Here is a 24,208-nt window from a genome sequence, read left to right as displayed (position 1 = left end):
CAAAAGCAGGTGCCTTTTTAACATGCCTAGTTTTCTGGATATCATGCATGTTTGCATGCATAAATCTGCATGCATTTCAGACCTCATTACAAAGACCTTGAACTCTTGCACAGGACAGAAGGAAGACAGAGAAATGCACCGTGTGTATTTAGAGAATTTAGACTCTCTAATTCCCCCTCATCTGGGTCTAATCACAGTCTGCACAGCGTCCCCCAGCGATCAGCCTGCCAGCCAATGATCAGCGCTGGCAGGCTGTTTTTTTTTTAGTAATCATCAATTTAAGTATTTATATAGCACTGACACACACAGGGCTTTACAGAGTATAGTCTTGTCACTTAACTGCCCCATGGAGGGGCTCACAATCTAATCCCTACCATGGGCATATGTCTATGTATGTATAGTGTAGTGTTTGTATCGTAGTCTAGGGCCAATTTAGGGGGAAGCCAAATAATGTATCTGTATGTTGTTTTTGCTTTAAATTTAAGTCTTTTTTTAAAAAATAACTAAAAATGGCAACAGCAATCAAATACCACCAAAAGAAAGATCTATTTGTGAGAAGAAAAGGAGGTAAAATTCATTTGGATGCTAAGTTGTATGACCAATAAGTAAACTGTTAAAGGGGGTATAAACCTCTGGGGCTCAAGAGGTTAAATGGGTTTTAGGGTCAAAACATAAGCAATGATCTATGCCATATTAATGCAAGTAATTCAGTGCTCACAGCTTCTAATTTGAAGGCAGAATACTCAGGCAGGAATGATTGCATTTTGTAAGTGCCTGAACAGGACCCAAGTTATCTCTGTGTCTCGTTCAAGTGAGCGCAGAGTTGAGCACAAGCCCGGAAATATGACAAAGGTGCCAAAACCGAGGCTATTCAGTTCAGAATCACACCAGAAATATAGGATTGCTTTAAACTCCATAGATGTAACCCTGAGTCAGACTCAGGCCGGAAATCGGCAGCAGTAACCCCAGTGCAGTGATTTTATCCTGGATATAGGGTCTAAAAGCCTGTGAAAAATGTATATCACTTTTAGACTCTAAAATCCAGAAGTAATCATACCGCCAAGGAGGTTAAATGTAAGGTATTGGTGGCCATTGGTGAACCAGCATTACTGGAAGGAGAATAACAATAGCTACAGCAACCTTCCCCATAGTAGGAAGGACAAGGGGCCTACTCCTGATCTTACATGCATTGCAGCGGCAGCCTACCTTACCAGCTTCCGATGGTGGGACAGGTCCTTCTTACGCCTCTGTTCAGTGTAGCTACCGTACAGCCTATCACCTTGTCACATGATATGCGGATCAGGGAGCCACAAGAGGATAAGCTACACGGCGTGGAACTGCACTGAACAGGACTAAGGAGGACTTGTCCTGCCAGCCCAGCCAGAATAATTTTACTATGGGGCCTCACAAATTATAGTTAAATCTGTGTATACTGGGTCCAAATGAGAAACTCATGAAAATAGTTTGTAGCACCAGAGCTCCTCCTGTTGCATATGCTCGATTGGAGAGTACGGAACAACCATAGACATTGATCTAATTTTTATGCTTCTGTGTGAGACGGGAGATGTGGTGTAAATTGGGTAGTTTACAGCTGATTGGGAGGAGGACAGGGAATAAAGTAGGGAAGATTGGCTCTTGGTTAGGAGGAACATGGACCTCATTTTCCTTCAGTTACTTATCTATTATTCTCTACCTCTTTTCTCCCATAAACAGTGTTTCTTGAAAGTTTGTGAACTCTTTAACATTCTCTATAGGAAGGGGGGGAGGAGGGTAAATGTGGCACTGGAAGAAAGATCCCACTCAGGATATGAACTTTAAAGTAGTCACTGAGGCTGCCATCCTCATTCCTGGACCACTGTGTTGTAGATAAGTAATCACTCCCAGAGATGAATTAAGTTGAAATGGGGCCCTAGGAAAATAATAACTTTGGGCCCAACCTTAAAAGCCACCTAGCTTTTTTGGTAAGATTTGAAGACGGACTAGCTACAACTAGACCCTTAATGTTTACCCAGGCCCTAGGCAACTGCCTAAGTTGCCTTGTTGATTATCCTGGCCCTTATCACTCCGTTATGTGAGTCTGAAAATAACTAACCATTCTAATGCTGCAGTCTGAGAAAAATACCTCGTCAATCACCCCCATCCTGGTATTTCCAGTGGCTGCTCAGCTGGTCATGTCTTTCTCCTCAGACCTGCAGCAAGAGGCTATGCCCTGTTCACATTATAAATCGCAAGCGCTGAGCGCCTTTGTAAGCGCTTTTCATAGTGCTTTCAGGACGATTTCCGATTTAGTAAAGTGATTTTCTAAGCGCTTTTGTGTCGCGATTAGCGGTTTTTGCTTTTTTTAAATCAATCAGGAAGTGAACTCTCTGACCTGGAACTGAAGAATTACAATGTATTTTTTTTAAAGTGCTTACCAAATCGCTTTTCAAAGCGCTCTGCGATTTCCCTATACCTTGTATTGAAGCGCAACTGCTCAGGAAATGATGCAGGACCCGCGTTTGCCCTTGGAAAGAAAGCTCATCGCTCATGGGAGAACACTGCTCAAGAGCTTTTAAATGACTTAAAAATCGCTTTAAAAAAAAAAGTGAAAATGCTCTTAGTGTAAACAAGCCTTAAACGTAATATAATTAATTTCAGCTCTCATAACATAAATGGATATTTGTAAAACTTCCCTTAAAGAGACTCCGTAACAAAAATTGCATCCTGTTTTTTATCATCCTACAAGTTCCAAAAGCTATTCTAATGTGTTCTGGCTAACTGCAGCACTTTATACTATCACTGTCTCTGTAATAAATCAATGTATCTTTCCCCTGTCAGACTTGTCGGGCTGTGTCTGGAAGGCTGCCAAGTTCTTCAGTGTTGTGGTTCTGGTATGAACTCACCCTTCCAGGCCCCTCTCTGCACACTGCCTGTGTGTTATTTAGATTAGAGCAGCTTCTCTCTTCTCTCTTATCTTTTACAAGCTGGATAAATCGTCCTCTGAGCTGGCTGGGCTTTCACATACTGAGGAATTACAAACAAGGGCAAAGCTGTTTGCAGGAAGAAAAGAGCAGCCTGAAACTTCAGTGCATGGGGGAAAGAAACACACAAATGATCTCTTGAGATTCAAAAGGAATGCTGTATACAGCCTGCTTGTGTATGGATGTATTTTCTATGTGTGGACATACTGTACATCAACCTACTTCCTGTTTTGGTGGCCATTTTGTTTGTTTACAAACAAACTTTTTAAAACTGTTTTTAACCACTTTTAATGCGGCGAGGAGCGGCGAAATTGTGACAGAGGGTAATAGGAGATGTCCCCTAACGCACTGGTATGTTTACTTTTTAGCGATTTTAACAATACAGATTCTCTTTAAGAAAACTACATCCAGTCATTTCTTCTGATATCGCCCTGCTCGCTCTTATAAGCCTATATCTGTGAGCATAGAGTGGATTGTTCCCTGTAGGGTTATTTTACATTTCACTGTGGATTTCCAGTTCAGGGGAACAAGCTGCTCATCGCTAATTAGATGTGAAATAAACTTTCTAATGGCGTACCGCACCAGTTTAACCTTTACACGGCTAATTAATTTAAGCCCAAGGTGCTTAGCTCTGGTAGCCACCTCCTGGTAGCAGACATATAAAGCATTCCACAGCCGGTTTCTGCTTTACAGACTGTAAAACAGCTCAGAATGCTGATGAACGCATTACTGAACATTTGAGCAATCACACAGATATAATACGTTTCTCAGCAATATGCTTCCACCTCCTCTCGCTGTTTATGATGCTTTTGCTTCTTTTTGTATTTTAAAGGGAAACATCAATAAAATGTAATAAAAACAGACACTAGACAAAATGAGTACTTATGTAGATTAATCAATGCAGATTATTATAGCATTAATAAAACATTATAATCCATGTATTATTTAACGACATCAGTCTTCAGTAGTTTTTCACCTTATGCATCCGAGCAATTTTAACCTTCCATTCATTCGCCAATAACTTTATCACTAATTATCACAATGAATTGATCTATATCTTGTTTTTTTCCGCCACCAATTAGGCTTTCTTTGGGTGGTACATTTTGCTAAGGATTATTTTCCCTGGTATTTTCCATGTCAGCATACAGATGGGCAGTTCCCCGCCTCCAACTGCCAGATAGGACCTCCCTTAATATAAAAAGGGCTCCACCCTCTATGCCATATTCCTTTTTTAGTCCTCGCATGCTGGATAGGACACAGGACTTCAGTATTTTTCATTTTTCCCTTACCTCCGCTCTTTTTGCGGCACCAACTAGGTTATTACCTCCCCTAGTTGGAGTTCTGTTTCTCAGGTTACTAATAGTACCTATGAGAGCAGAAGCCTGCTCTTCTGTGTTCTCCAGGCAGGCACTTGGGCATCTAATGAGATTGCAGTGCTATAACTACCCATTCCTAGCGGTTACCTTTGTAGAAGAAAGAAGATTTCAACCTGTTGTTTCGCTGCTTGGTCCGCTGGCTTGCGCCCCTGGCTTCCGGGTGTGCCTGCGCAACTGCGCATGCGCAGTCCGAGGGTATACGGCGCGGCCATTTTCTTGTAGCCGGACGCTTGCTGGCTATAGAGGCGGCCATCTTGGATCCGGGCACAGACGGACGTCATATAGGAGCGTCCAGGAAGCGCTCTGGCGTTGCTTCCAGCGTCCTGCTCGGGTCTCACAGGTCCTGCAACCGAGGGTCTGCTGCCGCCGCTCGCTCCTAGGAGGCTCCTAGAGGTGGACAAACACTTTTTTCTTCACGAAAGGTTGGTCCATAATGTCGACTGTGTAGAGCTATATTTGCTGATATATCTGACATGTTGCACACAGATGATACATACTCCTATATTGATAGTAGTATTCTATTTCGCAGCTGCCATCCTGCTAAAACACCTGCTATATAATTATGGGTAGATCCTCTCAAAGAGAACACAGAAAACCTTCCAGGTAAGGGGGGTGAGTACTAAATGAGGTATTCTTAGTATTGGTCTGAAGATCAATTCTAATAAGATCTTATTGATCTTTTCACAGCCACAAGCCTTCTTCTTCTAAGAAGAAATCAGGAGACAGTCGAGAGCATGACAAACATAAATCAAGCAGAGGAAGATCGGAAAATCGTTCATCCTCCAAAGCACAAGATAGATCCCCAAGTATTGACAGAGTTAAAAAGAGACAATCTAGAAGATTATCTTCAAGCTCCCCAGAACAGGCACACACTAGTTCCTCAAAGAAATGCACATCTAAAACAAATAGACCTTCAGAGGACCAGTGCTGGCTCTGTGGTGACTTAAAACTTCCAGATAAAATGGTTTGTGGCAATTGCTTCCATGATATTTCAGGTGATAGTCACGATTTCACTTCAGCCATCAGGCAAGCAGTAAAAGATACTATGGCGGAAATGATGCCGCAGATTCCGTCCCAGGCTAAGTCAGCCACACAAACACAATCTCAAAACTTAGATAAAGATCAAAGTTCTGAAGACGCGACTGACGATGAATATTCATTTGACTTTTCTATGATCCCGCCATTCATTTCGCAAATTAAGGATGCGATTGAGTGGTCGGATCCAGAGGATTCAATGAAACCAAAAAAGAAAAGATATTTTAAACAATTAAGTAAAGATCACGTGTCATTTCCCTTTATGGAGGAAATAAGAGAAGTTATAGTAGAAGAGTGGAATAAAACTGTCAAAAAGACACCTATGAAAAACCGCTTACGCAAGCTGTATCCCTTTTCAGAGAAAGATTCTGCACTCTTGGAATCTAATCCGATTGTGGATGCATCAGTCTTACGCTTAGCTAAAAGCACGACTCTGCCACTCGATGATGCTGTATCATTCCGTAACGTAATTGATCGTCAGATCGATATGGATCTTAAAAGAACATATATATCTTCAGGAAATGCGGCCAGACCTGGAGTAGCTTTAACGTCTGTAGCCAAAGCACTAAAAGTTTGGGTCACTGAGACCGAAAACGCTGTTATGAGAGATGCAAACAAAGACTCTATTATACAAAACTTGAACTACATGAAACTAGTCGCAGAATTTATGGGTGAAGCGGCTCTAGATGTTATCAAGGCTTCCAGTAGATCAATGCTCTTCTCAATTATGTCCAGAAGGGGCCTGTGGCTGAGATCCTGGGCGGCAGATCCTTCTTCCAAAGCCGCCTGGACAAAAATCCCCTATGATGGGAAACATCTCTTTGGTCCTACCCTAGACTCAGCAATTAAGAGAGTAACTGGCGGCAGATCTGGTCTTCTTCCCCAAGACCGCAAATTTCAAAGTCAACGATATACGCAGAATAAGCAGTCGTTTCAAAGATTTAAAGACGCCCGCTCCTACACTCCAGGAAAAAACTTTAATAGAAATTGGAAAAAATCACAGCCTTCTTTCTTCAGAGCAAGCAAGTCCAAGTCGACCAATTCAGCGCAGACTAACACCAAATCCTTTTGATATAAGGTCCGTCCAGACGGATATAGTCGGAGCCAGGCTGTCCCGCTTCTCTTTAGTCTGGATGGAGAAGGTGTCGGATCCATGGATCCTAAAAATCATTACAGAAGGACACAGGTGGTCATTCAAGAAACAACCTCACCTACCAAACATAAAAGAGACAAACATTCCCAAAAATCCTCAAAAGAGACAGTTATTGTTGGATTATGTTCAAACCTTAATAAATCAAGGCGCTGTGAAACCTGTTCCTCATCATCAAAAATTCACAGGTTTTTATTCTCCTCTCTTCATGGTTCTAAAGAAGACCGGCGATTGGAGACCGGTCATAGACTTGAAAGCCTTAAACGTCTACATCAATCTTCTCAGATTCAAAATGGAGTCTCTTCAGACAGTGGCAAAGGCAGTAAGAGCTGGAGATTGGATGTGCTCCCTCGACCTCAAGGACGCCTACTTTCACGTCCCAATTCATCTATCTTACCAAAAATATCTACGTTTTGTCATGGGAGGCATCCATCTCCAGTTCTGCTGTCTCCCCTTCGGCCTTTCGACCTCTCCCAGAACGTTCTCAAAAGTTTTACTAGTAGTAATTTCAATATTGAGAATTCAGAAGATAAGAATATTACATTATCTAGACGATATCCTCATACTAGCAGACTCAAAGAAAAAGTTACAGCTCCATCGAGACTTGGCCATTCAAACGCTAACAGAATTCGGGTGGCTCCTAAACATAAAGAAAAGCCAAACATGTCCAACCCAAGAAATGGTTTTCTTAGGCGCTTTGTTCTCAACAGTCCCAGGCACAATAGCATTACCAGAAGAAAAAAGAAATCGACTTATAGCAAGTCTAAGCCAAATAAAACCAAACTCGACTCTGCATGCCAAACAATGTATGAGGATACTGGGTCTGATGTCCTCAACCATTCCATTAGTACAATGGGCGCACTGGAATCTGAGAACCTTTCAAATCAACTTTATCTCTCAATGGGAAAAGAAAGATCTTTTTCAACCAATATGGATTCCACAGCCGGTTTGGGAATCACTAACATGGTGGTTAGAGCCAGAAAATCTCCAGAACTGTTGTTCTCTAATCCCGCACAATTGGATTACAATAAATACCGATGCCAGTGCTCTAGGATGGGGAGCAGTCTGCGGGGACATAGCTGCACAAGGAGAATGGAACTTCGGTTCCCGGAATGTGGTTTCAAACATATTAGAAATAAAAGCTGCCCTTCTTGCATTACATTCTTTCCTACCAAAGATTCGGAATCAGCCTGTCATGTTACGAATGGACAACAAGTCGGCAGTGTCTTATGTAAAGAGACAAGGGGGGACACACAGCCAGGCACTTCTGGAAGAAGTCCGTCCCATTATGGCTCTAGCTCAAGCTCACCTCAAAGACCTAACGGCTATTTACCTTCCGGGTCCAGACAACTTTCAGGCAGATGCTCTATCCAGATCCTTCCTGAACCATCACGAATGGTCTCTGAACCCGAAAATATTCAAGTCAATTATACGGAAATGGGGAGTACCGCAAATAGATTTGTTTGCTTCTCACCTCAACAATCAACTTCCGGTCTACTTTTTGAGGTTTCCCTCTCCCAGAGCCCTGGCAGTGGATGCCCTATCTCAACATTGGACGTTCAGGAGGGGATATGCCTTTCCCCCCTTCCCTCTGATCTTCAAGTTCCTACAGAAAGTATTAATTTCAAACACGGAGGTCCTAGCTGTAATTCCTTACTGGCCCCGGAGGCCATGGTTCACTCTCCTCCTCTCCCTGTCATCGGCTCAGCCGTTTCACCTACCTCAAGTACCAGATCTTCTGAGTCAAGGTCATCTATACCATCCGAACCTCAAGAAATTAAACTTGACGGCGTGGAGGTTGAAAGGCAGAGGCTTCTAAATCAAGGTTGTCCAGAGGAAGTGGTGTCTACATTGCTATCCGCAAGGAAATCCTCAACTAAGTCAGTCTATAACAGGACGTGGGAAAGATTATCCTCATTCGCAAAAGACAATGCTTTCGATCCTTTATGTCCATCAGTTGGCAACATACTATCCTTCCTTCAGAAAGGATTAGAAATGGGATTAGCACACAACACGCTGAAATCACAAATTTCTGCTATTTCAGCAGTCCTTGGTATTCAATGGGCAGAACATTTGTTAATAAAACAATTCTTCAGGGCTACACTCAAGCTAAAACCTCCTATAAAACCTAAATTTCCTCAGTGGGACGACTTACCGACAGTGTTGGAGTATCTTTCTTCCCCTGAGTTTCTACCTTTACAGGAATGTTCACTCCTAAATATAACATGGAAAGTTGCATTTATCATCGCAATAACATCAGGTCGGAGAGTGTCGGAGATTCAAGCACTCAGTCACAGAGAACCATTCTTATCCTTTTTTGAAGATAGGGTAGTGTTAAACCCTGTTGAATCTTTCATTCCGAAGGTTTCCTCAACATATCACTTTAACCAGGAATGGACTCTTCCATCTTTTAAGAATACCCAAGATCCTGGCACTCCGCACCCTTTGGATCCTGTTGCTTTAATAAAGCAGTATTTAACTATCACCGAATCCTTCAGAAACTCTGATAGACTTCTAGTCATACCGAGTGGGATAAACAGGGGTAAGCCTGCTTCAACAAGGATGATAGCAAGCTGGATTGTAAAAGTGATACAGGCAGATTACAAATCCAGAGGCCTAATCCCACCTCGTGAAATTTCAGCTCACTCCACAAGAGGAATGTCAGCCTCATGGGCCTCTCTGGGAAAGGTCTCATTAGAAACAATTTGCAAGGCAGCAAATTGGGCGTCCAGTCATACCTTTATAAAATTTTATAAAATTGACCCTGCCACACTATCCTCTAAGGCCTTTGGTGAAAATGTTATTTCATTAGCTTCAAATACTACTGTTTGAATATTCACTTGTGTTATTTGGTGGAAATTAAAATGTTGTTTTGCACCTGCTACCCGCCCAAATATTTTTTTCTTTCCTAGTTAAGATGCCCATCTGTATGCTGACATGGAAAATACCAGGGAATCAGGAAAATTGAAATACTTACCTGACGTAATTTTCCTTTCCTGGTATTTTCCATGGCAGCATACAGCCCCACCCTTAGCAGTTTGCTCGTACTAAAACTAAGGAATATGGCATAGAGGGTGGAGCCCTTTTTATATTAAGGGAGGTCCTATCTGGCAGTTGGAGGCGGGGAACTGCCCATCTGTATGCTGCCATGGAAAATACCAGGAAAGGAAAATTACGTCAGGTAAGTATTTCAATTTTCCTGATTTTTCTGAATGCATTTTAAATGGGAATATTGAGAAAAAATGGAAAAAAAATATTTCTCAGTTTTTGGGCCATTATAGCTTTAAAATAATACATGCTAACATAATTAAAACCTATGTATTTTATTTAGTCATTTGTCCCGGTTATTACAAAATTTAAATTATGTCCCTATCACAATGTATGGCGCCAATATTTTATTTGGAAATAAAGGTGCATTTTTTTCAGTTTTGTATCCTTCACTATTTACAAGCTTATAATTTAAAAAATGTTCGTAATATACCCTCTACTCATGCATATTAAAAAGTTCAGACCCTTAGGTAACTATTTATGTTTTTGTTTTTTTTTTAGTTTTTTAATTGTCATTTTTTTTCATTAAAATTTGTATTTGGGTAATTTTTCGTGAGGGAAGTAAACAGTTAATTTTAAATGTAATAATGTGTGTTTATTTCATAAAAAAATGTATGTAGATGTAGTTTTACTATTTGGTCACAAGATGGCCACAGTCATATTTTTTTTTATCGCTTCCAGGAAGTATAAGGAGGACTGGAAACTTTTTTTTCTTCAGAAAGATTGCGGCTTCTCAAAGAAGCCATCAGTCTTTCTACTGGGGACTTAGATCAATGAATGGTAACATCCGGGATAACAGGGGTGGTGCGAGAGCACGCAGCAGCGGCACAGTAGCAGCCTTTAGGGCGTGACAGTCACGTCCAAAAGGCGAAAATGGTCCCCCAGCACCTTCCTGGCCTCTTCCGTGGTCCTGCTGTCTGCTCTGGTAGTGCAGCGACTTTGAAGCAAGTCACTTGGGCGCGCTCCTGAAACGCGCCGGCCGCGTCATCACCCCGGGCACTGTCAGCCTCCTGCACATGTGCAATTCTCTAAACCGTGTACCGCGCAAGCGCAGGAGGCTGATGGCGCACGGAATGATGACACAGAGCACGTGCTTCAAGAGTGTGCATGGGCGATTTGCTTGAAAGTTGCCTGATTACCAGATCAGACAGCGTGACCACGGAAGAGGCCATGAAGATGCCTGGGGACCTCGTGGGCTACAGGGGACTGTAGGAAGCCCCAGGTAAGTCCCGATTTTGTTTTTTGTCCACTGCTCAGGGTCCCTTTAAGTATTTAGAAGATCTCATTAACTCCAATTTCATATTACTTAAAGCAGACCTCTCGACAACTGCACCAGGTGCAAACAATGGGCAAAATTGTATTGTAAGAGAATGAAGTCTTTCTGCCTGGCTGATTGAGAGAAGCAGCAATATGAGGTGTGCATCCCACTATTCTCCCCACATAGACACCTTTATTCTGCAGCAGGACAATGTTCCCAAACATACAGCCAAAGTCATTAAGAACTATCTTCAGCCTAAAGAAAAAGAAGTCCTGGAAGTGATGGTATGGCCCCCACAGAGCCCTAATCTTAACATGATTGAGTGTGGCTGAGATTACATGCAGAGACAGGAGGATGTGTGGAAGCCTACATCCACAGAACATCTGTGGCTATTTCTCCAAGGTGTTTGGAACAAACTACCAGTCGAGTCCCTTCAAAAACTGTGTTCAAGTGTACCTAAAAGAATTGATGCTGTTGAAGGCAAATGGTGGACACACAAAATATTGATTTGATTTAGATTTCTCTTTTGTTCATTTGTGCATTTTGCTGATTGATGAAAATAAATGATTAACACTTTAAAAAGCTTTCTTTGTTTACCTCATTTTTTCACACCTGCCTAAAATTATTGCACAGTACTGTAATGGTACTCTATGGTAATACAAAAGTTACTGCTGTATCAATAGTGACAGCTGAAATGCCAAAATTGTCAGGAACGTTAAGGGGTAAAGAACTCGGAAACTGAAGTGGTTAAAGAATCCACTCAGGTATTTGATGTTCTCCCTGAGAAAGGTGTTCAGGTGAGAAATAAAGTGCTCACTAACTTAGTCCAAACCTGCTTTACTCTGGAAAGTATAACTGACAAACACAGGTAACTGAAGTTTGTACTGTAAATAAACCTGCTTGTGTTGGTTTTGTTTTGATCTGGGACAAACAGTAGGTTTGCTACCAGTAGAAAAGTTTCTCGCATTTAAGTTGTAGTCAGTTGCCAATCTAGTGGCAATGGCTTCGTTTATGCTTTGTTTTCAGTAAATATTCTAAATAGCCTGTCAACAGCCTGCGCAGGAGAAATAAAGCAATAGTGTTGGTGAAATACAAAGACTTCAGACTTGCCTATCCCAGGAGGCAAAAGCACCCGCTTCCTATGCCTTTGTTTCCCAAAGCCTACAAAAACATTTTATATATCGGTAGAAAAAAATTCTCATGCATGAAATGTTTTATGTATGGCTTACTCAGGTAGATCTTTTTAAAATTAAATCTTTAAAAAATATATGCAACCCTATGCATAACATTTTTTAACACTTCATAATGAATCAGGCCACTTAAATCATGCATGAGAAACACTCTACTGGCAGCCAAATAGCTGTCATGAATTATTCTGTAGTACAGGATTTATGCACGATTTTGCGCACATGCAGTCATTTCTGTACAGAATTGCCAACATTTTTCTCATAGTTTTTTGTTTAACACAAGTAAATGATGAGACATAATGCAGTCAGTTAAAACATAAACATGAGATAAATGAAGTGCTAAAGGCACTAAGGAAGTTTAGGGTATCAGACCTTCTGTCTGGTTGGATCAGGTATCTAGAATATGTTGCTATTTGGATTCGGGCCAGAGGCCCTTATCAGCCAAAATATTCTCATTCTTCTTTCAGAGAAAAATCCTCATTTGTAATTTGGTTTGGAACAGTCATTTTTTAAGACAATTTTTTATTGTTTTGAAGACATCAAACAACAATCCTATTACCGTAACCCACAGGTGTCAAACTCAACATCAACCCGTACTGTACACATGCTCATGGGGGTCGGGGTGACCAGCAATACTTACCCACTGGTGGCTGTTCCTCTGGTTCCCCCATCTGTATGGGATTTACCATCTGCCCCAAGGAGAGACTTCAGCTGCAGGATTCAGAGAGGTGTAGTCCATCGATATTAGTACATCTCCTGGTCAGGAGGGAGTGTGTGACTACGTCCTGGTCCACACTGGCAATAAAACAAATCTGTGAAACCAGAGCTGATTACCGGTTGATCAGATCCGTTTTCACTCCGTTGCTGTTCAGCTGCTTCTGTTCAGTTTCCCCACAGTTCCCAGACCCCAATCACCAAAGTGGATGTTGCTGGCTAGAAAGGTCTGTTTCTTCATTAGTGTGAAGAAATGTTTCATTATCACGTTGCCCCCAATGCAGTGCTTCAGCTTCCGTTTCCAGGCTCAGCGGTATGGAAAAATTGCTCCAGAACCAAATTAGCAGTCTGTTCAGCAGATCATGCGGAACGGATAGGTTCTAACAGAGCAATGTGAATGGATCCATAGGTTAACATTAGATCTGCTTGAATCCGTTAGGATCCGGAACATTTTTTTCCTCCAGTGACTTAAAGTTACTTTTATTCAAGCAACAAGGTATTTCTTGATGGGAAATGACATAGGTGTCTCCCAAAAGATAATAAGACGATGTACAAGAGGCATTATTGTGGAAAAAAAAAACATTTCTCAGCTTTTATCTACATTTGAGCAAAAGGTGTCCAGTCCAAAATTATTTATACCCTTCTCAATAATCAATAGAAAAGCCTTTATTGGCTATTACAGCAATCAAACGCTTCCTATAATTGCAGACCTGCTTTTTGCATGTCTCCACAGGTATTTTTGCCCATTTATCTTTAGCAATGAGCTCCAAATCTCTCAGGTTGGAGGATCTTCTTGCCATCAGCCTGATCTTTAGCTCCCTCCACAGATTCTCAATTGAATTCAAGTCAGGACTCTGACTGGGCCACTCCAAAATGTTAATGTTGTTGTCGTCTGCTAACAATTTTCTTCACCACTTTTGCTGTGTGTTTTGGGTCATTGTCATGATGCAATGTCCACTGGTGGCCAAGGCCAAGTATCTCTGCAGACTGCCTGATGTTGTTGTTGAGAATCCTTATGTACTGCTCCTTTTTCATAGTGCCGTTTACTGTGATTAGGTTCCCTGGTCCATTGGCTGAAAAACACCCCAAAAGCATCAGGTTCCCACAACCATGTTTGATAGTGGGATGGTGTTCTTTGGGTAAAATGCGTCTCCTTTTTTAAACCAAATGAAGGAAACATTATTGTGACCAAACAATTACATTTTTGTTTCATCTGACCACAACACAGAATACCACAAGACTTCTTTGTTCAGATCAGCATTTTCAAAGGCCAAGCAAGCTTTTGTGTGCCTTTATCTTGAGAAGGTGTCCTCCTTGGTCTGCATCCATGGAACCCAGCAATGTGCGGGGTCCGTTGAATTGTCTGTTTTCACACATTGCCACCAGCAGAGCCCAGATTCACCAGGATGGCCTTGTTGGTGATCCTTGGATTCTTTTTCACCTCTCTCACTATCCTCTTGGCCAGAACTGGTGTCACTTTTGGCTTCCGACCACATCCTCTGAGTTTTCCAGAGTGTGGAACATCTTGTATTTTTTAATAATACTTTGCACTGTACCATGCCACTGGAACTTGAAAACATTTAGGAATGGCCTTGTAGCCCTTTTCTGACTTGTGAGCAGCCACAATGCGCAGCCGCTGGTCCTCACTGAGCTCCTTTGTCTTAGCCATGACTGTTCACAAACCAACTACAGAAAGCTGCTGTTTTTCACCTGTTGAGTTCACTAAAACAGCTGTTCCCAATTTATCAGATTCATTAGGATGCTTTAGAACAACTTGGACTATTTAGAATGGTATAGAACTTTGGATTTTCCCACAGACTGTGACAGTTTGTGAAGGGTATGAATAATTTTGGACTGGACACGTTTTAGCTCAAAATTAAATAAAAGCTGAGAAATGGTTTTTTTCCCCACAATAATGCCTCTTGTACATCCTTACTATCTTTTAGGAGACACCTATGTCATCTCCAGTCAAAAAATTACTTGCAGGTTGAATAAAAGTAACTTTAACCACTTCAGCCCACAGGGTTGAAATTTTTTTTGTATCTGAGCAACTTTCACCTCCCATTCATTTGCTAATAACTTTATCACTACTCAGGACAATGAATGGATCTATATCTTGTTTTTTTCGCCACCAATTAGGCTTTCTGTGGGTGCTACATTTTGCTGAGAATTAATTTATTGTAAATCCATTTTAACAGGAATATTAAGGAAGAAATGGAAAAAAATCATTATTCCTCAGCTTTTGGCCATTATAGTTTGAAATTAATACATGCTACCATAATTAAAACCTATGTACTTAATTTACCAATTTGTCCTGCTTATTACACCATTTAAATTATGTCCCTATCACAATGTATGGCGCCGATATTCAATTTGGAAATAAAGGTGCATTTTTTCAATTTGCGTCCATCACTATTTAGAAGCCCATAATTTAATAAATCATATTAATATACTCCTTTGACATGCATATTTAAAAAGTTCAGACCCTTAGGTAACTATTTATGTTTTTTGGTTTTTTTTTATTATTGTAATTTAATTTTTTTTTATTTAAACTTGTATGTGGGTATTTTTTTGGTGTGGGAGGTAAACAGGTTTTTTTTTTAATGTATTAAAATGTATTTATTTAACACAAAGTGTGTTTTTGGTGTAATTTGCTATTTGGCCACAAGATGGCCAAAGTCAAAAAGTCCTGGGAGTGATCGATCTCGCTCCCAGGCAGAAGAAAGGAGACCAGAGCTCAGAAAAGCCACAGCGTCTGAAGAGACGCTGTCGGCTTTTCTCTGGGGGGGTCCGATCAGCGAAAGGGATTTATAATCCCTTTTACTGATCGGTGGGCTAACGGCCAGCAGCGGGGGCGCGCACGGGGGGCCCGCGGGAGCGCGCGCAGCCTAACTGGATGAAAATTTTCATCCAGTTAGGCTGAAGTGGTTAAGTCAATTTTGCCAGGGGTATGAATAATTATGGGCAGCTATATATATATATATATATATATATATATATATATATATATATATATATATTATATATATATATATATTTTTTTTTTTTGAAGGGAAAGAAGTGGAATGTTATGTAATGGGCAAGTAAATCACCTGACCTGAATCCAGTTGAGCATGCAATTCACTTGCTGAAGACAAAACTGAAGGGAAACTGTCCCAAGAACAAGCAGGAACTGAAGACAGTTGCAGCAGAGACCTGACAGAGCAGCGCCAGGGATGAAACACAGCGTCTGGGGATGTCTATGCGTTCCAGACTCCTGGTTGTAAATGACTGGAAAGGATTTACAACCAAGTATTAAAAAGGGAAAGTATTATTCATAATTTTTATTCTGTACCATTACTTTTGGTCCCTTAACAAGTGGGAGGCACCTATGCAAACTGTTGTTATATCTACACCGTTCACCTGATTTGGATGTAAATAACCTCAAATTAAAACTGACAGTCTGCAGTTAAAGCACATCATGTTAGTTTCATTTCAAAACCATTGCAGTTGTGTACAGAGCCAAAAATATTAGAATTATGTTGATGTCCCAATATTTATGGACCTGACTGTATATGCATACATACTGTCCCCTATTTACAAATGCCTCAAGCTACGACATTTCATACACGTTACAGAAATGTATAAACTGTTGTAAGTAGTTCAGCAGCTCTTCTTTCTCATGGTGGTGGTGTGGGGGGAGGGTGTCGTTGGCGCCCGCAGCTGTGGCAGTGCCTTTGGGGTCTGCTTGCACCTTCCTCCCATCATTTAGTGATGTCGCTCCCAGGTCATGCATATTGCATACTCTTGCAGCTGGTTGCAACTTGCTACAAGGTAGGGATCTGACCTTTGGGGGGGGGGGGGAAACGTGAGCACGCGGTTTTCCTAGCTGGGGGGTGGGCTATCTGCGGTTCTCTGCTCCCCCGGTGCAGTTGCTGTGCTCCTGAACAGTGGCAGTGCTTAGGGTGCTGTAAACGTTTCCCCCCTATTCTTGATTGCATAGAAGGCCTACACAGGTGCCTATGTTGAGATGCAATGAATTTTGCATGGGCCACCTCCTGCAGGGCATAGCAGTGAGTTAATTAAGACCCTGCACATTCTGGCAGGCTGATACAATATGCATTTGTTGGGCCATTTTAATTAAAGAGAACCAGAGGTGGGATTTACTTATGTTAGTGGGGCACAGAGGCTGGTTGTGCACACTAACACCAGCCTCTGTTGCCCCATGGTGTGCCTCCAAGACCCCCTGCGCGCCGCTATACCCCCCGCAGTGCTGGCGACACGCAGTGTGTCGCCAGCACAATGTTTACCTCTGCCTGTCTGTTAGCGCTGCTCCCCCACCTCCTCTGTATCAGCGCTACCCACCCGCGTCACTTCCCTCCAATCAGCGGGAGGGAAGGGACGCGGGTAGCGCCGATACGGAGGAGGAGGCAGGGGAGCGACGCTAACAGACAGGCAGAGGTAAACATTGTGCTGGCGACACGCTGCGTGTCGCCAGCACTGCGGGGGGTATAGCGGCGTGCAGGGGGGTCTTGGAGGCACACCATGGGGCAACAGAGGCTGGTGTTAGTGTGCACAACCATCCTCTGTGCCCCACTAACATAAGTAAATCCCACCTCGGGTTCTCTTTAATCAATAGACAATTGACAGCCAGTATATAGGTCAGGTGTTCCCTGGTCTGAGCACACTCTTTTATCTTTTGCATGCAGTAAGTAGTTTTAAATTGAACCAGAGCTGAACCCTTCGCAACCCACCTGCATAGCCTATCTTTAACCCGAACTGTGTTTAGGCAGGTATGTTATGACACATCTATAATTCTTCACATTGCTGTCTTCAAAATAAAATGAATTGTCAGTGTGGTACGTCTGAGAGCTGCATATTGTAAAGAGCATACTTCAATATTTTATTCTGCAAATATTTAACTATTGAGAACACTCTAGTCCTCCCGTAACATTCCTGATCTGTGTGCAATCTGTCATATTGCTTAAACAGCCCTACAAACCACTGCCAGACAATGACCTACAAACTTCCAGATTTAAACGCAATACAATCCTGTTCTGCCATTTCTATATGATTGTAAGCTCCTAAGAACAGTCTGTTGTTTTTTTCTTTTGTAGATGTTGTACAACAATAATATTACTGTATATTTTGCAATATAAGATACTCCGGACTATAAGACGCACCTAGGTTTAGAGGACAAAAACTAGGGAGGAAAAAATTTATACTAAACCTGGTGCATCTATAGTGCCGGGGCACCTTGTGGATCACCCCCCCCCCCCCCCCCCAGTTATTGCATATCTCTTTTGTACCCCTTTTACTTGTGTCCTCCTGTCCCCTTGTGTCCTCCTGTGTCTTCCTTGTGTCCACCTGAGTCCCCATGTGTTCTCCTGTGTCCCTGTTTTTGTTCCCATGTGTCTGCCTGTGTCCTCCCTGTGTCAACCTCTGTCCCCGTTTTTGCCCCCCATGTGTCAGCCTCTGTCCCCGTTTTTGCCCCCCATGTGTCAGCCTCTGTCCCCGTTTTTGCCCCCCATGTGTCAGCCTCTGTCCCCCTGTGTTGCTTTTTTTGTTTCCCATGTGTCAGCCTCTGTCCCCATGTCCCCATTTTGTCCTCCATGTGTCCACCTCTGTCCAACTGTGTTCCTGTTTTTGTGCCTCTGTGTCCTCCTTGTCCCTGTTTGTTCCTGTTTATTCCCTTGTGTCCTCCGCTCCCCCCATACAGTGTAATTACAAGCTGCATCTCCTCTCCCTCGCTCCTCCCCTAGTGCTGGTCATGTGTAATGAAGTGATCAGCACAAGCCAGCATTAGTGGAAGAGCGAGGGAGAGGAGATGCAGCCGAATGCTGTGGGCTCCCTTAGATCAGGCAAAAGACGCACCGCTTGTAATTACATTGCACAGAGGGGAATGGCGGACATTGCGGGGGAATGGGGACAATACAGGGAGTCCCCATCATCGCAGCGGGGCGGTGGATCGTATTGGCATTCGTAAGTCAGAGATTTCCTGTATTTGGAATATAACTCACAGTGACTTTTGGGGGGGGAGAAAAAGTGCATCTTATATTCTGAAAAATACGGTATACTATATGTATTATTTATGTATTTATTAAATATGTAGGTGTGTTACCCGCCTATGCAATGTTTGAATGAAGCAAGAATAAGGACTAGGGAGAAGATGAACATGAAATAGTTCTAAACAGTATAAAATGAACGACAAGCGTGGGCCTTATTCTTTCAATGAGAAACTGGATATAAAGTTCAGCCTTTTATTCACAATTGCACATAAACCACGCGTTTCACGGCTCGCAGCCGCTTCTCCAGGTCAATAAAAAGTGTGCCTGGGTCATATTGGGACATACTGTGTGATCCAGAATAATCAGTTGATCCTGATTAATTAACGTTGATATTAGTTTTTCTGCTTCTTCTGTATTACTTTGGTGCCAAAAATGCTGACTCTAAAATAGTATTTTAATTAATTTTAGTTAAGAGCTGAGTAGAAACAATATTGTTCTGTCTCAGCAACGGTTGTTCCTGCGAGGAGGTCCGTTTAGACGCAGTCTGTAAGGATGTGTGCAGCAGATTGAATGATCAACTTAACAGATAGCTTACTCAATGAATAAAGACTCCAAGGCCCATATGCAATACATTTTTTCACCTGAGTGAGAGTTCACCTAGGAGATAAATTTAATGTTCTCTTTAAACTAAAAAAGTATTGCAGTAACACGTTTTGCTATAAACATGTTTATTTCCTTTGTGTGTATTGGAACAAGACAAAAAGGGAGAAAAAAAAAGCAAATTGGACATGTCACACAAAACTCCAAAAATGGGCTGGACAAAATTATTGGCACCCTTAACTTAATATTTGGTTGCACACCCTTTGGAAAAAATATCTGATCTCAGTTGCTGTCTCTAACTATCAATATACTTCTTAAGCCCCACACACATGCTCAACAGCAGTGCAATTCTTGAACAACTTTTGTTGTGAAACAAGTTGAAACAGCTAAAAAAAAGTATTTTGCTATTGTACAAAAAGCTGATAAGACTAATATGAAGTAAATCCAATGGTTGGATTGACTTCTTAGCTGTTTTTTTTAGCTGTTTCAACTTGTTTCACAACAAAAGTTGTTCAACAATTGCGCTGCATAAAAGACCGCTGTTGAGCTTTACACCTCTCACCCAGAATTTTGGACCACTCTTCCTTTGCACACTGCCCCAGGTCTTTCTTATTGTAAGGGCGCCTTTTCCTAACAGCAATTTTAAGATCTCTCTGCAGGTGTTCAATGGGATTTAGATCTGGACTCATGGCTGGCCACTTCAGAACTCTCCAGCACTTTGTTGCCATCCATTTCTGGGTGCTTTTAGAGGTATATTTAGGGTCATTGTCCTGCTGGAAGACCCAAGATCTCGGACGCAAACCCAACTGGACCTGTGCTGGACCATGTCTAATAACAGATCGGAAAAGTATGAGGTATTTTATTAAAGTCAAAATCATTGATTAGTAAATTTTAAGACCAGTGTTTGAATGCTAAGTTACAAAGCTGGAAAAGGTAATCGCTTCATGTTTTCAAGCTCTTCAGACATTACAAATGGTCTAAATCAGAGGTGCTCACACTTTTTGGCTTGTGAGCTACTTTAAAAAAAATAGCAAGTCACAATGATCTACGGTACCTATGTACAATTTTAGGAGCACACTTGTATATAGAGAATGGAAAAGGTAGTGGAGTCGGGATCTACCATTAAGTCTTTTGCAATCTACTGGTAGATTACGATCTACCTATCGGGCACCCTTGGTCTAATGCATCAAAAATACGGTAGTACACGTTAACATAGCTCCCAACTGTCCCTGTTTTGGAGGGACAGTCCCTCGTTGGGAACCCTGTCCCTCTGTCCCTCTTTCCTTCTCATTTATCCCTCTTTCAGCACCAATGTACAGATCTATGTAAATATATGTATTTTATCTACTGAAAAATGTGTTTAATTGACTCTAATCCTTTAAATTGATATAGTTCTTATTTTAAAATATTCATATGAAGGCTAATGGACCAGAAAAGAAAGGACCAATGTGGTTTAAATTACAAAACATATTTTTCTTATGAAAGCTTTATGGTATGCATGACTAGGGTGTGTCAGGGGCGTGATTAGGGGTGTGGCAGAGGCAGGGCATAAGTGTCCCTCTTTATTATCTCAACAAATTGGGAGGTATCTATTAAGGGAAACCTGTAGTGAGAGGTATATGGAGGCTGCAATATTTGTTTCCTTTTAAACAATTCCAGTTGCTGGGCAGACCTGCATCAGTAGTGTCTGAATCACAAAGTCCCCACCCAACTTCACCACAACAGGCAATCCCTTGCTTAATATAGCCCAGGTCCCACTACGAGAAGATAGCTAGCTTGAAACCCCTAACCCACCCTTTAAGCAATAAAAGCTTAGTGAGGTTCTAACTTTCTTAACTCTAAAAACAAAATGGGACGGGGACATGTGAGCAACACTCTGCAGCAGGAACTTCTTTTGAAGTTCCTGCAGGGTCAAAAAGCAGTAAGTTGGGCAAGGGTGTCAGATTCACCCCTGTCCTGTCAGGAAAGTGAGATACATTCTCAGAGACAGACACACATAAAGCAAAAGAGCAAAAGAAGAATCTCTAACACATAATAAATGCTTTACATTCTCTTTGGCCAAAATTATTGTTCTTGATTGTTATGGGCAAAAATTAAAAGCATGCACAGGTGTACCTAAATGTCACTGGTCCCACCCGGGAAGACGTATCACCCTATTTCCTGGCTTACTGATTTTTGTCACTGCAGGAACACACTGTTCAGGCAGGAAATGCACAGCATGTCTGAATAGTACCGAAACTGCCATCTGAACTGATCAGAAACTGTTGGTTCAGCCTCAGGCAGTAAAAAAAGAAATTGTGTATGTTGCTTAAATAGTTTGCCTATTTGCAATCTAAAAGAAATGCTTTTCTTGGTATTGGGCTTTAATAGCATAACAGTGCCATCTGGAGGCTGCAACCCACATGTACAATTTTTTTTATCATTGCTAAATCCAAGTTTCAAAATGTTATGCAATAAGCCCCTATTGTATATGCAAATTCCATTAATTCAAAGAAAATAAAAATAATGTGCATATACACATACACACCAAAAGAAAAAAAGAAAGAGACAAGGAAGAGGGAAAAAAAGACGGATATGTAACTGATGCACCTGTTGATACTAATAGGTGAGGTGAGGAGCACCAGAGTACAAGCAGGTTTGCCACGACACCGTCCCAGTGCCTCTTGGGATCAATGCAGCAAAAGATGAATGGGTCGGCAACACCAAGTGTATTCAAGAAGCTCTTTTATGAAACATTCAACAGCTGTGACAGACGCTGTTTCGGGCTGACAAGCCCTTCCTCAAACTGCAGTTTGAGGAAGGGCTCGTCATCCCGAAACAGCGTCTGTCACTGCTGTTGTATGTTTCATTAAAAGAGCTTCTTGAATACACTTGGTGTTGCCGACCCATTCATCTTTTGCACCTGTTGATACTGACAATGAAGAAAATGTATTATTTACGAAACAGGGCTTTTTGGCGCCTGCCTTGAGTGCCGCACCGAAGCTTGGCGCGGTTATAGCAATAATGCTATAGTCCGCGCCCCGCGCATGGGGTAATTCGGCAAAAACCAGGACGCCATGTGCATTATTACGTGTGCTAGCAACCACTTGCCGACTGCAAAGGCTATTGAGTAGTAGTGACAGCTCCAGCATTATTCCACTTTTTTGGGGGGGAGGGGGGGCACAAAGGGGACACAATGGCTGGCTAGTGGGGCCCATTTGGGTGATCAAAGTCGATGTTTGTATGGTGATATATAGATATAGATATTTTTTGCCTAACTCATGCAATGAAATTAAAGGACAACTGTAGTGAGAGGGATATGGAGGCTGACATATTTTTTTCCTCTTAAGCAGTACCAGTTACCTGGCTATCCTGCTAATCCTCTGCCTCTAATACTTTTAGCCATAGACCTGGAACAAGCATGAAGCACATCAGGTGTTCCTGACATTTTTGTCAGATCTGACAAGATTATCTGCGTGCTTGTTTCTGGTGTGATTCAGTCACTATTTCAGCCAAATAGACCAGTAGGGCTGCCAGGCAACTGTTATTGCTTAAAAGGAAATAAAAATGGCAGCCTCCATTTCCCTTTCACTACAGTTGTCCTTTAAAGAGACTCCGTAACAAAAATTTCATCCGGTTTTCTTCCATCCTACAATTTCCAAAATCTATTCTAATGTGCTCTGGCTTACTGCAGCACGTTCTACTATCACCATCTCTGTAATAAATCAACTTATCTCTCTCTTGTCAGACTTGTCAGCCTGTGTCTGGAAGGCTGCCAAGTTCTTCAATGTTGTGGTTCTGTGATGCATCTCCCCCCTCCAGGGCCCTCTCTGCACACTGCCTGTGTGTTATTTAGATTAGTGCAGCTTATCTCTGCTCTATTATCTTTTACAAGCTGGATAAATCCTCCTCTGAGCTGGCTGGGCTTTCACATACTGAGGAATTACATACAGGCAGAGCTGTCTGCACTCTGCAGGAAGAAACAGCCTGACACTTCAGTGGAAGATAGCTGCAGGGGGAAAGAAACACACAAATGATCTCTTGAGATTAAAAAGGAAGGCTGTATACAGCCTGCTTGTGTATGGATGTATTTTCTATGTGTGGACATACTGTACATCAACCTACTTCCTGTTTTGGTGGCCATTTTGTTTGTTTATAAACAAACTTTTTAAAACTGTATTTAACCACTTTTAATGCGGCGGGGAGCAGCAAAATTGTGACAGAGGGGAATAGGAGATGTCCCCTAATGCACTGGTATGTTTACTTTTGTGCAATTTTAACAATACAGATTCTCTTTAAGGCTAGATTCAGCAATGATAGGAATGTCCAGATGATGGTGCTATTATAGTAGAAAAGTTATCTACAGTAGAGATGGCTCGAACCTCCGATTTTCGGTTTGCGAACCTCGAATGCGAACTTCCGCAAAAGTTCAGGTTTGCCAAACTTGCAAACCGCTAATAGACTTCAATGGCGAACTTTGAAAACTAGAAATACTTATGCTGGCCACAAAAGTAATAGAAAAGATGTTTCAGGGGGGGTCTAACACCTGGGGGGGAGGCATGGCAGAGTGGGATAGATGTAAAAAGTCCCGGGGAAAAATCTGGATTTGACGCACAGCAGCATTTTAAGGGCAGAAATCACATTTTATTGCTAAATTGGAGGCCTAAAGTGCTTTAAAACATCTTACGTGTGTATACATCAATCAGGTAGTGTAATTAGTGTACTGCTCCACACTGACAGACCAAACTCACTGTGTAACGCACCGCAAACAGCTGATTGTGTAGTGACGGCCGTGCTGGACTGGTGCGCACCATGACGAGAGTGCAGGCGATATCGGTTTCCAAGCCCATATGGTCGCCGGGCTGAGGTAGCTCAATGACAGAACAACAGTGAATGTCCAGCTGATCGAATTTG

Source organism: Hyperolius riggenbachi, chromosome 12 (assembly GCF_040937935.1).
Source record: "Hyperolius riggenbachi isolate aHypRig1 chromosome 12, aHypRig1.pri, whole genome shotgun sequence".
Classification (NCBI taxonomy): Eukaryota; Metazoa; Chordata; class Amphibia; order Anura; family Hyperoliidae; genus Hyperolius; species Hyperolius riggenbachi.
This window is presented reverse-complemented; position numbering follows the sequence as displayed.